Below are 17,604 nucleotides of genomic sequence, written 5' to 3' on the forward strand. Positions count from 1 at the left end.
GGGGGAAGTGTTGGAAGATATGCGGATTGCCCGATACGTTTTGATCTTAATTGATCATGATTATCTTGATTGATCTCGATCTTCATGTATATGTAAATTTAATATTAGATCTAGATCTAGATTGATAGTCCAGATCATTTACTTCCTTATACAAAATAGAGCTTGCATTATATCTCTACAGAATTGTACATTCAGAATGTATTAGTGATAATACAGAAAAATCTCCCCACATTGATTTCCATTTTTCCTCTCTGGACTTCGTCCATTCTTCCTTCACTTTTGCCTTCTTACAGCTTACAAAGGAATAAATGTTGTAAATTCAAGTTGAACGAAATCAGAAGAACCAATAACTAAAGAATCTAATTAAGGTAACGCACTTTTCAGAAGTTATAGTTCTTTTCCCAGGAATTCTACCTTTTAGCATACATCATCTTACAAAAAACACGATGAGGTACTTTGAAACTTTTAGAATTCATGTCGGCGGAAGACGACTTACCTGATGCACAAACAACAAATGGCCCTAGAATGAACGTTGAATTGCGAATAAATCACGAACAACACTACCTCACGTTAGTCTGGATGCAATCACAAGGAAAACACCCGATTTTCACGGTGTAAATGCCGATCGTTCTTGCAAAAGTGAAATGGAATTCCTTTTTCTTCTTCGATGGAAATGGAGAGAAAATTTGGTGCGAATGATCTGCCAACCAGTCCAACGGTTGTGTTCGGGAGCCTTTTATATGTCTCCATTCGTATCCCTCCATTAATGTCTTTCCATCGTAACGCATCAAGACGAAACGGTGCGATCCAATCACACCCCATCATGAACGTACCAGCTAAAGTACTACATCTCCCACTCGGATATGATGGGTTTGATAGCGCTCTATCAAGTATATAAGGCATTCAACATTCATCAATTTTACAAAACAATTCATACCGGCAAATAAAAAATTGTGCGACTAGTGAGTACACCGCCTGGGAGCTCAAATTATGCACTGTTAGGGATGAAATAATGGCTACAACCTCGAAAAGAAATAAACAATCGATGTCTCACAATGCCCTGGACATATTTTTGTTACATCAGTCCAAGTATACCTATCCCTTAAAGGCTATACTTGACTATTCTTAAAACATCATGTATTTACAATTACATCCGCAACCACATAGGGCGATATAATTGGTTGACTAGTAAATACATGTGATAGATGTAAACAACAATAGTCTTCCTTCGCACTCATATCTCTCTCAATTTGTAACAATCAAGTTTTCCTAGATATGTCCCATAGGCCATATCTATTCATGACCGCCTGTAACATGCTAAAGTAGCAACATTGATCTTTTACTTTGAGAACATGGTCAGAAGTAACTTAGGGCACAAAATTGAGGTAAAATACAAATTACCTCAAGGGCTCACACGATGAGTAAATAGGGATAATTTTACTCATCTTCCCTTATTGGTTGTACAATGCACATGTAGTATGAATTACATGCTATAGTGGATTACTCTTTTTATAAGAGCGTATGTCAATTATCAAATATATCCACCATACAGATCTTAGCCTAAACATAGTCACGTGCTTCTCACGTACTCATGTTTAGCTCAAGTGTTATATTAGCTCGCTTTTTATAGCGCCTAATTAAGTACTCGCATCCGGCATCTTTCAGGCATACATGATTGTGGGACTATCATGTTCGGTCTTATTATAAACAAATCACAGACCTCATCTTGACTCCAATCAAGGTGACATATTTTATGTACCAAACTTGCTCTTCAACATTTATTTGTACGTAACGTCTCATCTCATCATGCTAACTACAGCACTTGAGGCGATTGCTCGTGTGAGTGAGCCAATCATTGCCTGCTGACATACTTTTCAATAATATATATGTGTTTGTGCTAGTCTCATAGTGGATTTGTACTTATTGATAAAACATCAAATCACTAATAAACAAACAAGTACAATACATTTGTCCACAAATACATAAACCAATGATCATCTACAATAACATATATCACATTCTACGCAATCCTAGTGACATCCTATGGGTCAAGAACATGTCTCTAGGAATAGCCTTCGTAAATGGATCAGCAACCATTCTATTGGTTGAAATGTATTGTAGGATCACTTCTTTCTGCGTTATAATATCTCTAATGAAATTATTCTTTATGTCAATGTGCTTTGTCCTTCCATGATACTTGGGATCTTTCACATAGGTAATGACTACTTGACTATCACAATAAACTCCGTCACCGGTCTTGGAACTTCAAAGTGACGGTGGCTAAATTTTTCAAGAAACGTTTTAGCCATACTCTGCTTTCTTACCTTGCGCAGAACATGCAATAAATTCTACCTCCATCGTAGACAAGGCCGTGCATGTCTGTTTCTTGCTATTCCAAGAAATCGCACCTCCATTGAGCAAGAACGCATATCTAGAAGTCGATTTACGCTTATCCAGGTCTCCACCCCAATCGGCATCTGAATAACCTAATAGGCGTAAATCATTCCCTTGGTAACAAAGTCGATAGTCCATGGTGCCCTTCCAGTATCTCAAGATCCTCTTCACTGCTTTCCAGTGTGTTTGACCGGGATTTGATTGATATCGGCTCACCAATCCTACAGCATAACATATATCAAGTTGAGTACACATCATAACATACATCAAACTTCCGACCGCACTAGCGTAAGGAACAGTTTTCATCACATTGATTTCTTCTGGAGTCTTAGGACACATCTCAGTACTTAGGCCTTCACCTTGCATGACAGGGATATTAATGGGATTACAATGCTGCATATTGAAACGCTCAAGAATTTTCATAATATAAGACTCTTGTGGTAAAGTAAGGAGTTTCCTTGATCGATTTCTTTCGATCTTAACTCCTAATAAATAAACAGCTTCTCCCATGTCCTTTATCTCAAAATTGGAGGACAACCATTCTTTTATGGTGATAACCAAAACCTTGTCATTTCCAGCTAACAAAATATCATCCACATAAAGTGATAAAATCACAAATTTATCTTTGGACCGCTTGACATATACACAGTGATCTTCTTCGATCATCGTGAAACCAAAAGTTATTTTTGCTCGATGAAAACGAAGATACCACTGTCTAGATGATTGCTTAAGGCCATATATTGAGTGATGAAGCTTGCAAACTTATGCTCTTGACCTTTAGCTATGAAACCTATTGGTTGTTTCATATAGATTTCCTCATCTAATTCTCCATTGAGAAATGCCGTCTTTACATCCATTTGATGTAATTCAAGGTCCAAATGTGCAACGATGACTAGAATAAGGCGTATTGAGGCAAACCTTACAACTGGTGAAAAATTTTTCTCATAGTTTATATCCTCTTGTTGAGTATAACCTTTTGCCACAAGGCGAGCCTCATACTTTTCAATGGATCCATCCGCCCTACGCTTAATCTTGAAGACCCATTTGTTTCCAATGGCCTTACAATTGGGTGGTAGATCAACCAAGTCCCAGACATGGTTTGCCCTCATTGACTCCAGCTCATCTTCCAAAATTTTTCTCCATTCTTCCTTTTCAAAGGACGAGAGAGCCTCTTGAACAGTCTTAGGCTTGGCATCGTCTTTTTGAGCAATCATAAATGCTTCCCCTTCAATCTCAAAACGACGACGGGGAATACTTTTACGATTACTTTTACGCAATCGAATTTCTCTTGAATTCAATTCATCAGGCGATGCAACACTCCCACTAGTTCTTGTGTGTTGAGGTAAATCTTCATTTCCCTCTACAACATCAGTGGTTGTGTTATCAGGATCTTCCATCTCATATAATTGGAAGTCCTTATCAATCTCACCTCTATTAAGAGAACCGTTCTCTAAGAACGTGACATCTCGTGACTCCATTTCGATCACACTTCCATCAACTTGTTCACCTATGAACACATACCCTTTGGAGTGTTCGGAATATCTTATAAAGATACATTTCTTCCCTCTAGGACCTAATTTGCCATGTTTATGGGAAGAATCATGAACATAAACTGCACATCCCCATGGACGTAGACTACTCAAGTTTGGTTTCCTACTAGTCCATAATTCATAAGGGGTGGAAGTGACCGATTTTGAGGGTATACGGTTAAGTATATAGGCAACAGTCAATAACGTATCTCCCCAATAAGAGATAGGTAAATTTGCTTGCGTCATTATAGACCTAACCATTTCCAATAGGGTTATATTCATTCTCTCAGCTACCTCATTTTGTTGTGAAGTACCAGGAATAGTCAATTGTCGTACAATTCCCTTTTCATCACAAAGAGCCTTGAATTTCTCCGATAGATACTCACGTCCACGATCAGTTCTTAATGCCTTTATTGTTTTGTTCAACTGATTCTCTACCATCTCTATATATCGTCTAAAGCAGTTTAATACTTCTGACTTATGGGAGGTCAGAAAGACATAACCGAAACGTGTGAAGTCATCTATGAAAGTGATGAAATATGAGGCTCCATGCCTCGCCCTCACATTCAAAGGACCACAAATGTCAAAATGTATGAGATGCAATGGAAATTCAGCTCTAGTCCCTTTACCGAATGGTTTTCTAGTTGTTTTTCCCGCCAAACAATGTTTACATACGGATAGACTAACATTAGTGAGTGACCCTAAAAGGCCTTCTCTAGCTAATTTTTGCATTCTTTGTAATCCAATGTGACCTAATCTAGCATGCCAAGTACTTGCATCAATCTCAACATTATTAGAAGACGCAATTAAAGAAAAACAACCTCAACATTAACATTGTACTGATCATAGTCAATATCTAACACCATAAAACCATTCGATACATGACCTGAACCATAATAAACTGTTCCATATAAAATGTCAACACAATCACCATGGAAATTCAGTATATAACCTAAGCTAAGAAGAACAATTACAGAGACCAAGTTTCGTCGAATATCTGGAGCATAAAGGATATCATGCAGGAATAGGTTTCGACCACCACATAAGATTAATTTACATGTGCCGATACCCTTCACTTCAACTCTTGAGTTATTCCCAACATATATCCATCTTCTTCCAGGCGGTATCCAATGATACTCCATAAATGCTTCTCGTTCTCTAGCTACATGGTCTGTTGCTCCTGAGTCTACAGTCCATATTAGATGAGATTCAGCAAGCATTATAGTACTAGAAACAAAAGCATTACTCAAAGTAATGGAGTAATAGGGTACCTTTTTCGACTCAGTGCATTCACGAGCAAAGTGACCTATCTTGCCACAATTGTGGCACTCCATCTTGGCCTTGTCCTTCTTCCCACCATGTTTCTTGCGTCGGAAGGTCTTAGCCATCTTGGGTGCCTGATCAGTCATCTTCCCTTTGTTGTTGAATTAAAGATTCCTCTTACGCTTGAAACCCGAAACTTTGCGCGAACTAGATTCAGCAACATAAGCATGGGTAGAGGATCTCGCAGCCTCTAGGCGCTCATCCTCTAATTCCAAATGACGCGCAATATCATCAAAAGTGACAATATTCTCATTATGCGTCATATTGATCTTCATATGCTTCTAATTGTCAGGAAGAGACCTTATAACAGCCTGAACTTGCTGTTCATCAATAAGGGAGTGACCTGCCGACTTCAGCTCACGAATCATGTTTGACATCTCCCGAAGATGTTGCCTCATCATTACATTTGGGCGCTTTCGGAATGTATCAAACTTGATGGTGAGTCTCCTCAGCTTAGTGGCAGATGTACCCCCAAACTTATCTTTCAAGGCAACCCACATAGCTTAAGCTTTATCATAACTTTCAAACTCACACATGAGATCATCTTGCATACAGCTCAGCAACGTGATGCGAGCAATGCTATTTTTCTTTTTCCAAGCTTGATAAGCTTCCGATCTCTCATGTGTTGAGCTGAAGTTCCATGCTCAGTTCATCCATGGTATGGTTGAGGGTTTCCAAACCTCTTGCTCCTCAAGGATGTACTGAACTTTTCGGTGCCAAAAATCATAATTGTCACCGTTCAGCTTCTCACCCTTATTGAAGTCAGTCACAATGGTTTTGAATGCCGATGCCAAAATCAATTGCTATAACGCATTGACATAAGAAACGCAGAATCAAAACTAGCACACTTTACATAGTAACACACATTTAATTTGCAGCAAAGACAAACTAAATTAATGATAATTCAACAAAAGACACAGAGGCAAAAGTTCACTATATTCCCAATCAACTTCTATGTACAATTGTTCTATTATCATTAATTAGTTTAATTTGCACAAATTTTAAATTCTAGGTGAGAATTCCTTTCAATTCTACCAACCTACGAACTCCCATTAGGAAAAATAAGTACATCACCTTATGTAATTTCTACATTTTTCCTTAACAAAAAAAAATATATATATATATATATATATGTATATAGCATGATAATAACCAACGTATAAACAATAATCATACTTCAACTATAATCAAAATCGCAATTCAACATATAATGGGTTTCCTACTATTGTTCTAATTTTCTAGTAACTAAAAAATTGCAAGTATATTAAAATATATACTTCATATCATTGAACCAAGCTCTACACAGCATATATAACATCATTTGCACACAAGCTAGCTACTGTATTTCCTAAATCACAAGAACATACAAGCTACAAATAAATAAACTGCATTAAATCCCAAAAAATACGCGTACATAGGGTTTCCTACGCATTTTCATACATTTATAAAATTTAAAAGTATAAAATAATTATGCCACTGTGTAGAGAACATTCATACGAATCAAACGCCGCTGACCACGCTCCAATCGAAGCCCGCACGAGCCCCCATGCGTTGCCTAAGTGCGCGGCGCGTGTGGCGCAGGCGCCAACGAGCCAAATGGCTCCTAGCCGGTCCGACCAGTCCAACCATTCTGACCGGTGACCAGTCTGACCGGTCCAACCGGTTTGACTGGTGACCGGTTCGACCGGTTTGACCGCTGGACCGATTGACTAGTTCGACCCTTGACCGATCAACGGTCGGGTTGGGTTGGGTCAATCGGGTCAGGTCTTGGGTCAGGTTGGGTTGCCGGCCGGTGACCGGCCGGCCAATCGTTACCGGGCGGTGACGTCATCGATGACGTCATCCGGCAACCGACGGTTGGATGACGTCACGGTGACATCACCACGCGCCGGTTCACCGACCGGCGTGTGTCGCGCACGTGCCGGTTGGCCGACCGGCGCGTGTGGCGCACGAGCTGGCTTTGCTAGTGCTTCAGGCGCATGGCGCCCACGTGCAGCGGCTTCTGGCCTCACTTGTGGGCGCGTCCGATGTCGCCCGGCGGCGGTTGACCCATCTCCGGACTCGTCTCGACGAGTTCTTTCATCCTGTATATTCAAAAATTGATTTTGGCCGAAAAATTATTTCGAAAAATGGCCAAAACCTCACGGATGCACGTGACGAACCCGTTCTTTGCTCCAGTTCAATTTCGAGTTTTTCATATGGCAATTCCGACTATCAGAGATCCAAACAGTGTAGAATACAATCTCTTGATCTCAATATCAAATGGTAAATGAGAAAACTTGATGAAAAACAAGGCAAAAAACACGACCGGGCTTTGATACCAATTTTGGAATTCATGTCGGCGGAAGATGACTTACCTAATTCCGATGCGCAAATAGCAAATGGCCCTGGAACGAACGTTGAATTGCAAATAAATCACGAACAACACTACCTCACGTTAGCCTGGATGCAATCACAAGGAAAACACCCGATTTCTACGGTGTAAATGCCGATCGTTCTTGCAAAAGTGAAATGGAATTCCTTTTTCTTCTTCGATGGAAATAGAGAAAATTTGGTGCGAATGATCTGCCAACCAGTCCAACGGTTGTGTTCGGGAGCCTTTTATATGTCTCCATTCGTACCCCTCCATTAGTGTCTTTCCATCGTAACGCATCAAGACGAAACGGTGCGATCCAATCATACCCCATCATAGACGTACCAGCTAAAGTACTACAGAAATGCTCTTCAACTAGTAATTCGAAATCAAGAAATGATATATAAAAATGTTAAAAATATTATAGAAGAGGCACGAAGAGGAATCTTCACTACACTTTTTAATTTAGTTTTCTTTGAATCTATCTTAAAGCCTTAAAAAAAGAAACAATCGTGTTGATTCGGAAGCAACTGTCTTTTGCATTTAATCGGATGAAGAAATGAACCGGTTCGGAAGCATCAACAAATCATGCTTCACCGCTTGAAAAGCAACCGTGAGAAACTGCAATCCTTATCCACTGTGTCGGCTTCTGAGGTCGGTCAACGAAACCCGCGTGATGGCATTATTGTTTCCCGTCTCTCTCTTCTTTTCTCTAAAATATTAGGTGGAGTTATGCTAACATTCTTAGCAATGCACAAGTCCATTATGCAAGCAACACATGTCGCTCGCAGGCCCACATTTCCAAAAGACCTGCAACCCATTCTCTCTCCTTCGTTTCTCTCTCTTCTTTGCCGTTTCTTTGTCATTTTTTCCCTTTTTTCTTTTCTTTCCCTTTGGCCTGTTGTCGACAACAAACAAGGGTCGCTTTCACTGAATTTGGCAAGGGCTCGACCCTCATGGCCAGGGTGAGGGTCGTCCTTGCCAAGATTTGGGAGGTGATGACATCAGAGCTGCAGGGGACCTCAAGGATGTAAGGGCTAAGGGAAAGCTTGAGGTCGCATGACAAGGGGCTTGGGGTTGTTCTTGGATTGAGGGCAGCGGTGGCAGCGGTGACGTGGTTCCTCGAGTAGTGAAGAGGGTGAGATAGAGCGAGTCAAGAGAGAGATAGAGAGAACACACGACGTCGTTCGGCGTGGTTTCGTTGGATTGCGAAGGCGGCGTTGCAATTCATTGGATGGCGAGCTCCGTCGTGAGTCGAATGGTTGCGAGGGAGGAAGAAAGAACGGAGCGTGAGAGAGAAGGACAAATGGGAGAGAAAAAGTCAAAGGAGCGCGTGAAATTGAAATTAAGAGAGAGAAGGTTTTGGTTTGCGATGGGCTCGGGTAACAAGATGCTCTGCCGTGGGATCACAGGAAGCTAAGGATGCGCATGACAAAATTTCTGTTTTAGAAATTGATTTCGGCCAGAAATTGATTTCTCAATTTCTATTCCCTGCAAGTTTCGAGTAAAGAAACCTGTTTGATTATGACACAAAATTTCTATTTTTGGAACAAAATCCGTTTAATAACAGAATAAAATTTCTACTTCTAGGAATAGAAATTGATTAGATAACAACATAAGAAATCCTCAAATATAAAATAATAGTCCAAATAATACTAAAACAATATAGGAGATCCTCAAATACAAAATAATAGTCGAAATAATTTAAAAGGTGAAAATACAATTTCATGAAATTTCGGCGCAAGAACAGCCAAGAACAACGAAACCCCAACCAAGGAAAACATAACAAACAATGCATAGATTGAGCTCGGCGCAAGAACGGCCAAGAATAGCGAAACCCCTCCAAGGAAAACAGAACAAACAATGCGCAACCCGGAAACACCAGATAGTAGCACAGCACGCATCGATCGAGCTCGGCACAAGAACGGCCAAGAACAGTAAAACCCCAACCAAGGAAAACAGAATAAACAAATTGCGCACAGAGAGAGAGAGAGAGAGAGAGAGAGAGAGAGAGAGAGAGAGAGAGAGAGAGAGAGAGAGAGAGAGAGAGAGAAGACCTCGAATCGAAGAGGAAGGAAGGCGCAATCCAAATCCAAACGGGGACGCGGACGGAGGAGGTGAGTCCGACGGGACGATCGGAGCAAATTGGACGGTCTGAAGACGGCGATGGCGAGATAAGCAACGATTTGACTGGCAAGAGGACGGTGACGGCGTCAGAGTCAACAGTGGCAAGAAGGATGGATTCGGAGTCGACAGCGCTAGGGTTTGGTTGAAGCGTTGAGAGGAGAAGGAGAAGCAACGCCCAAATAGAAAAGCCTGTGAACAAAGAAGGATGCCAAAATGGAGAAAAGAAAAATAATTTCTATTTTTACCTTACCAAAAAAATTCTATTTCTATTTCAGAAACTGATAAGTTAAAAATTTCGTTTCGATTTCTTGATTTCTCTATTTCTAGAATAGAAATCTGTTTCAGAAATAGAGAAATCAAATTGCGTTACCAAATAAATTTCTGTTCCAAACCTGTTCCGGAGAACAGAGAAACAGAGAAATCGAGAAATATAAATTTTATCGTGCGCCCCTAAGTCTATCCACAAACTTAAAGAAATTCATGAATGGAGTGCGATTGTTACATGTTGAAATCCCAGTTCTACCTTACTCTTTCCTTCTTTTCTTTTTTCTTTCTCTAATGGGATCATATTTCTGGATGGCCATTAAAATAAAACAAAATAAAGCACAAAGGCATATTATAAGTAATTAAATAATATATTTTATTTTCCATATATAACAATCCCCACTTAATAAGCAAATATATAATGCTTTTCTTAATAATATGTACTAAAAAATAAACATATCCAATAAGATGGGTTTCTTGTGTAGTGTATCCATGAAGGTGAAATTTGCCTTAGAGTTTTATGGTTGAATATACGGTTTGCAAAATTACGCCCACGCTATATTTGAGTTCATCGTGCTCTTGATGGCAGCACTTTTATCGGCCTTGTGCTGCTCACTCAAAGGATTTTCCTCACTTTTTTACTTACGAAGGCAACCTCACCGAAAGTGTTCACAACTGTTCTAGCACTCCACCTAAAAAAGTCATGAGAACCCTTAATGATAAAGATTCGACCTATCTCGTTGTGAAATAAAAGCGCATTAGCTAGATATAGGATATAAAGCACAATGCACTCGAATTGTAATTCAAATACCGCACTTTTTGGATGGTCCATAATAGCAAAAATGACACTGATAGTCTTTAATCTTTAGTCCAATATGTAATGACGTTCTTAAACTTTTAATTTGTTGAATATCATTCATAAACTATTCTTAAATGTTCAACCTAGTACCTAAAGTATATGTAAAGGTTCAATTCCATCCTTCTGTTAATTCTAGTTAATGAAATTTGCCGATGTGACTTCAGATCCACTAAGTTTGAATGGTGGACCAAAGAAAGTTATCCATGGATAATTTACGCAAAATATTCATGTCAAATCATAATACAGTAATTTACGACACAATAACACTCTAATTGTACTTTTCGTAGATAAAGAAAAGCATGGATGCGTTAAGTCATCATTTTTAAATATCAAACTCAGCATTATAATAATCAATGTCATCAAATAATATATAATTTGTCATCAAAGCGAAATAAAGGATTGTATTGGTTATTTACCAAAAACTCGGAAATTGTACTGAACAAACTAAAAATTCAAAGACATCATCACATATAAGGTCAAGGTTGAGGAATTTTGATCATTTTTCTTTTAAAATAAAGTTAACCTTTCAATTCTCAAAGCATGATTTTCAAAGAAACAATAAATGGTTTTTATTTATATGGACTTCATCGCGCAGGATTATCTTTTGACCATCTCTCTAGATCGATAACGGTCCCAAGAATCACTTGAATGCAGATCATTCGTCCCCCATGCGTTGTCTCCTCAACGTGAGCACGACGTTTGTCCACCCCCATCGTCGGTCCCATCTCACCTTTATCCAAATCTCGCCAAACTTTACTCTATCCTCCTCTTCGTACCCGTTAGCCGCCTTATGCCTGATCGCGGCGCCTCCCCTGTCCTATCAGCTGTCAAGCCACGGCACAACCCACCGCCATCATTTGTTAATAATATTTAAGATACAATTTGCGAGAAATTATAGGTCAAGAAAGTATATCAGAATTACGAGTTTACTAATTTTAAATGTGATTATATATGTTGATCGTATAGTGATAGTGAAAATTTTATTGCCATTGTAATTGTTGGCATATATCAATATTCCCCGAAATATGTAGAATAATTAACAAAGTTAAAATTTACCGAATTGTGATATTTCTAGCATCCGATAGCTTTTGTTGATAATTTTAATATGATCAAAATATTTTTCTAATCTATTGGTATTTAGGACAGATACCGATTCCATTTTTATTTGTGGAAATGTGAAAAAGAAAATCATCACAAAAGTATTAAGTATTTTCCCCCTCATCCAATAAGCCAATTGTCACTCTTTAACATGGACACCTCTCGTTCATTTCACACCCCGAGTTTTAATCCTAATTTTATCATGCATGACCTCACTCTTTTTAACTCTTACCCATTAATGCAGCCTGAATCTTCATTCATGCGCCTACTTGGCTAACCCATCTAGTAAAAGAAACAAGTTACAAAACAAGGGTAGAGGACAGACAAAAGAATGAAAATAAGGGAAGAAAGCTACAAGGAAGTAACAACCAACAAAATAAAAGAAAGAGATGGAGAGAGAGAGAGGGAGGCCTTCCTCTAAATTTCCAAACAAAATTCTCGCACAAGTTATGACAAACTGATGGTTGTCATGTGAAGGCTTCATCTATGAGTATGCAAATTTAAAAATATCTCCTTTGAGGTAGCTTGGATAAAGGAAATATTTGTCGGGTTGTCTTGACAATCAAGTTCTTGGCCCCGTGCCCTCGCCGGCCACTAGAGAGGGCTGCCGCGCCCTTTTGTGCCCAGGAGACATGTTGTATTGCTGCATGTCTTAGTTTCTTCTGATAAGGTTGCAGAATAATTCAATAAGGGAAAGCAATCAGTGTATTGATTTGCAGTAAATAATTGTTTTTCCCCTTTGGATGCTGTTGACTGCTGTGAGATGCATTAGTCTCCTAATTGGGGTTGGATTCTCGTCTGCAGCAATAAGTGATTACAGACAGTCTCTGCAGTTTCAAAACTTAAATGAGGAGAAAAGAAATATACACTTGGAGGTGGGTAATTTTTGTGAGATGTATGTCTTACACTTCTCTTTCCTGTATGCATATGGATGAAGTTGTTGCATGTTTGTAGGTTGTCAGAGGTGGCAGAAGAGTGGAAGTTTCAATATATGATCTCGTAGTTGGTGATGTTGTCCCCCTTAACATTGGTGATCAGGCAAGTAACTTAAACCAGTTCTGGATTTGGTACGCTGCCCTTGTGTTCACTGGATATGTTCTTATACGTGATGTTTACTTTTCTCTCCAGGTTCCTGCGGATGGAGTCTTGATTTCTGGTCACTCCCTGGCAATTGATGAATCTAGCATGACTGGAGAGAGCAAAATTGTAATGTGTCGTGGAGATTATGCTCTCACTGTGCAATGAATCTGTTCACAAGCTGGTCTTTCTTATTTCATTTTAATGTTTTAATCAGGTTCACAAGGATGCAAAGGATCCCTTTCTAATGTCTGGCTGCAAAGTTGCAGATGGCCATGGCACTATGCTTGTAAGATTTTTCCCATTCTTCTATTTTACTTTCCTCAGCATACTTCTCAATGCTCTTATTTCGCATCACAGAAAAGATCCATACTTCATGAGATGGCTAATTTTCTTGCAACATATTGCTACTCTACCTCGTTCTTTTCTAGATGTGGGTTGTAAAATTGATAGTCATGAGTTCTTGAGTTAATTTGGTAAAGAAGCATGACTATTTTAGGGTGCATTTGGTAATATTCCTGTACTGAATAATCTCTATTCAGAAATAGTTTTTCTATTTCTATTCCCTAGATGAGTTTTTAAATAGCAGAACGCGTTTGATAATTGTACAAAATTTCTATTCCTGGAATAAAAAAGAACAATTATATTCCCAATTTTTTTATTTAATTATAAAGAGACTTTAACTTTTCATGTTTGGATAAAATTGAACTTTTGTAATGATTTAATTGATCAAAGATATTCTAAAATGACATATAAAAATTCAACATAATAGTTAGTCAAAGATGGATGGTTGGAAATGGCAATAGAGTTCCATTGGTTTATAAGTCACAATATGAAGAGGTTGATAGTAAATCTCCGGGCATTACAATAAATAGGTGAATAGATTTTTTGAGAAGGGGCAAATGTTGCTTGGAGTCACCAAGCTTTCGTGACTTAGCATTGTCTCTAATAGAAAATGGCATTCGAAAATCCATATAATAAAGTCCTAAAAGATTATAATCTTGAATCCAATTTTCATCAAAATATTCACATTTTTTTTTGTGCCAAACTAATTCTAAACTATAATTAACATTAAAATCTAGTAAAACTACTCAAAATATGATTTCTATTTTTTCCTAAATTTGTGAATTTTTATTAATTTTATTTCTTTATTATGAAAAATGGGGACTCGATCGGGTTAAGAGATCGAACCTTGTCTTCAATTGGGAACAAAGAAGTAACTTTTTATGTTTTATTTTTGTTCCAAATCTATACCTTAACTACTAAGGGCGAATGATAGCCATTTTGTTTCAAAAATCAATTGCTAGCTAGAAATTAATTTTTTTATTTCTATTTCCCAAACAAGTTTTTGAACAAAAATTATGCATTTGATAACCTTATAAAATATTCTTGAAATAAAAATTCATTTGAACAACACAAAATTTCTCTCTCAAGTGGTGGTGGAAGGCGTCGGTGGTTGATGGCCAACTGTTAATGGGCGGGCCGACATTCGATATCTGGCAATTGACGATTAGCTGTGGGAGGCGGACGGGTGGTGTCTGGCAATCGGTGGCTGGGAGTGGAGGGCTGGCAACCGGTGATTGGCGGTGGGAGGCGGGCAGGTAGGCGGCGGCCAGTGGCAAGTGGCGAGCGTCCGGCGGTCGGTGATGGGCATTTGGCGTTTCATGGGTGGGCAAGTGGATAGCAAGCAATGATGAGAGTGAACGATGAAGAGAATCTTCATTTTGCACTTTTGTTCCAGAAATAGAAAAGCTAAAAATTTTAATTTATGATTTCTAGTCTAAATTTATTTTTGAAGTAGAAATTTGTTTCAAAATAGAAAAATAAAATTGTATTATCAAACAAATTTTTGTTCCAAATTTGTTTGTTTTTTTTTTTTTATGACCTAGGGAACCCCATACAACCGGCAGCCGGTGGACAAACCCTGGGGCCGCACGAGGGAACCACCACCCCGTGCAAGTGGTTAAGACACCAAGCGCCTCCCCTGGGTTTTGAACCTTTCACATTGAGGGCAAGGATCAATGGGGCCTTATTTAGCGGAGCCACCGTGACGGGTGGTTTGTTCCAAATTTGTTTCGGAGAACAGAAAAATAGAAAAATAAATAAATAGAATGATTATCATTCGAACCCTAACTTATCTGGAGAATAATTTGGAAAATATAAAAATTAGCTGACGTTATCAAACGGATTTCTATTATTTTTCTGTTCCGGACAACAAAAGAACGGAAAAATAATGAAGCAGTAAAGTTACCAAACAAGGCCTTAATTTCAACTCTTTGTTTTCAAATAGAGGGTGGACCCTTAAAATGGAGTCACTTGTTCTTAGATAAGCAAATCTCTGTTTGTTTGTAATCTTTTTGTTACTTGAAGGAAAAGAAAGGTGAAAATTTTGATGTGGAAAGTAGGCTCAATTTACTGATGAAAGAGAAGATTTAAAGAAAGTACTAAAATATTTAGAAAGACATGGTTTGTTCTCTTCTTGAAGCTGCATTAGGAGAAGGTGGGTCAAATTTGAATTGAATGAACGGCTCCATCCCTTGGAACATGCATTTATATGTAAGAGTTTTCCTGATGTAGGCTACATTAATTGATATTGTAATTTATCGTTTTACTATTATTGTAAAACGGGGTTGGTCTAAAGTGAGATAAAATGTTTCTTAATTAATCTAATATGGAGCTGGCTAGTGTGAGCCGAGTTGAGCTTGGCCCGTAATGAAGAAGCCTAGCTAGAAACTTTATAAATAGTGCTCAAGTCTCTCATCTATCCCTAATTCTCACATGTATCCTCATATAAGGAGCGTTAACCTAACTCTAAAGGTGAGGGCCGCCTCATTGAGCCAGTGATACGGAGGGCAATAGAGGAGAATGACTTGATGCGTGGATAATCCCCTTTATGAGTGGGTAATCTCTTTTCTACTTCCGCTTTAAGTACGATGGATCCCAAAACAGGTGCGTTAATCTTTTTACTCAATTATGCATGTTCTTGTTATAGTTATGGAGATCATATTAGATGCAAATAACGCTTTTTAAAGTCGTGAGGACTTAGCGTCCAAAGCAGACAATATTACATAGTGGGGCTCAGGTCCTTACATGTGGTATCAGAACCTCCATAACCCTAGAACTCGAATGCATAGGATTTTGCACTAATTTGAGATTTTTGAAATTATTTGTTCAATAAAAATAAAATAAAATTATATATTTAGACTGGGCTCGTCAAGACGAGCAGAACCATGAGTGGCGTGTCATTGGGGGAGGCCGCATGCACCCCCACGCACGGCCATGCGTCGTTGGGGCGTCAAAGACGCGCCCCACGTGCCTCCACGCACAGGGCGTAGCTTGCACATGCGACGCACACGGGTGCTGACGTCATGATGATGTTAGCGACTCGGATTCGATCCTCACGTGTGCGCTGCATGCGGGATGCTGATGTCACAATGACGTCATCAACTCGGACCCGACTCGTTTGGCGACTGACCCGACCCATGACCTGATGACCTGATGACCCGACCCGACCCGACCCGGTCAACCGTTGACCAAACCGATCAATCGGTCGGACTGAGCGGCTGGACTAGATGGTCGGACCGGTTTTTGACCGACCTTGACGCCCACGCGTGAGCTCCACGCGCCGTGCGGGCGCATGGATGGTCCGATTGGCGCTTGGCTGGCGGTATGTTTTTGTGTATTTATTTTACATGTTTGATGATTTTATGGATGTGAAAATATATACGAAACCCTAAATACGTGTATTTTTAGTGTATTTTGACGTATTTTTCTTGTAATTTTATGTAATTTTGAAAATACAAGTGTTGGATTATAGGTATGTTATCACATAAATATTATAAAAGTGTAATTCATTAATAAAACTTAAATTTTATTGTGAATTGAAGCTGGCTTAATGAGATACAATCATTATGGGATAGTAATTGAGTTATGTATTGAGGTGATGAGAAACAGTAAAGGTTATGAAACTTTTGTTGCTCAAGCATACTCATTTACACGTTGGTAATCTTTGAATGATGGACGTCTTAAGAACTCGTGACCAAACTGATTATACTGATTAAAACATCTGCTGAATGTGGGTAATGCATGTCAGTTAAGTTATTGCATATTGTACCCTAAACTCATCTGGTCACTGGTTAATGTCCATCAAGTTGAATATTTTTTATGGTTAAGGAGTATGACAACATTTACGCAGAGCAATAGTATCTACTGTTATAGTTTAGATATTTGGTTCCGTGGTTTGACTCAATTAATAGGTCACTGATTGATGCAATGATAATTTGTTATTTAAAATTGGCTAATAAATCAGCTTTGACCTTGGAGACATTATTTATCTTATGAAACTCATAGGCAATAATTGATTAGCTATCAGGCTTGTCGATTTGGTGTACCATGTATTGCTATTGATGTTAACTTATGATAGATCCTTTAGATCAATATTCTTTTTATGTTGATCTGGTAATCTGTAATTAGGGTACATAAGAGATGCTTTATTTTATGTTATGAGAAGTTTATTGTGTTTCTATAATCGATGATCTCATTAGAGTCTGTCTTTTAAGTTCTATATATATATATATATA

The 17,604-nt window shown here is 38.7% G+C and overlaps 1 pseudogene; it reads left to right on the plus strand.

Annotated features, from left to right (window-relative positions):
- The first annotated feature begins 12,690 nt into the window (after positions 1-12,690).
- The window catches only part of LOC120291286, a 31,971-nt pseudogene continuing 27,057 nt past the window's right edge, over positions 12,691-17,604 (plus strand).

This window comes from Eucalyptus grandis, chromosome 3, assembly GCF_016545825.1.
Source record: "Eucalyptus grandis isolate ANBG69807.140 chromosome 3, ASM1654582v1, whole genome shotgun sequence".
Lineage (NCBI taxonomy): Eukaryota > Viridiplantae > Streptophyta > Magnoliopsida > Myrtales > Myrtaceae > Eucalyptus > Eucalyptus grandis.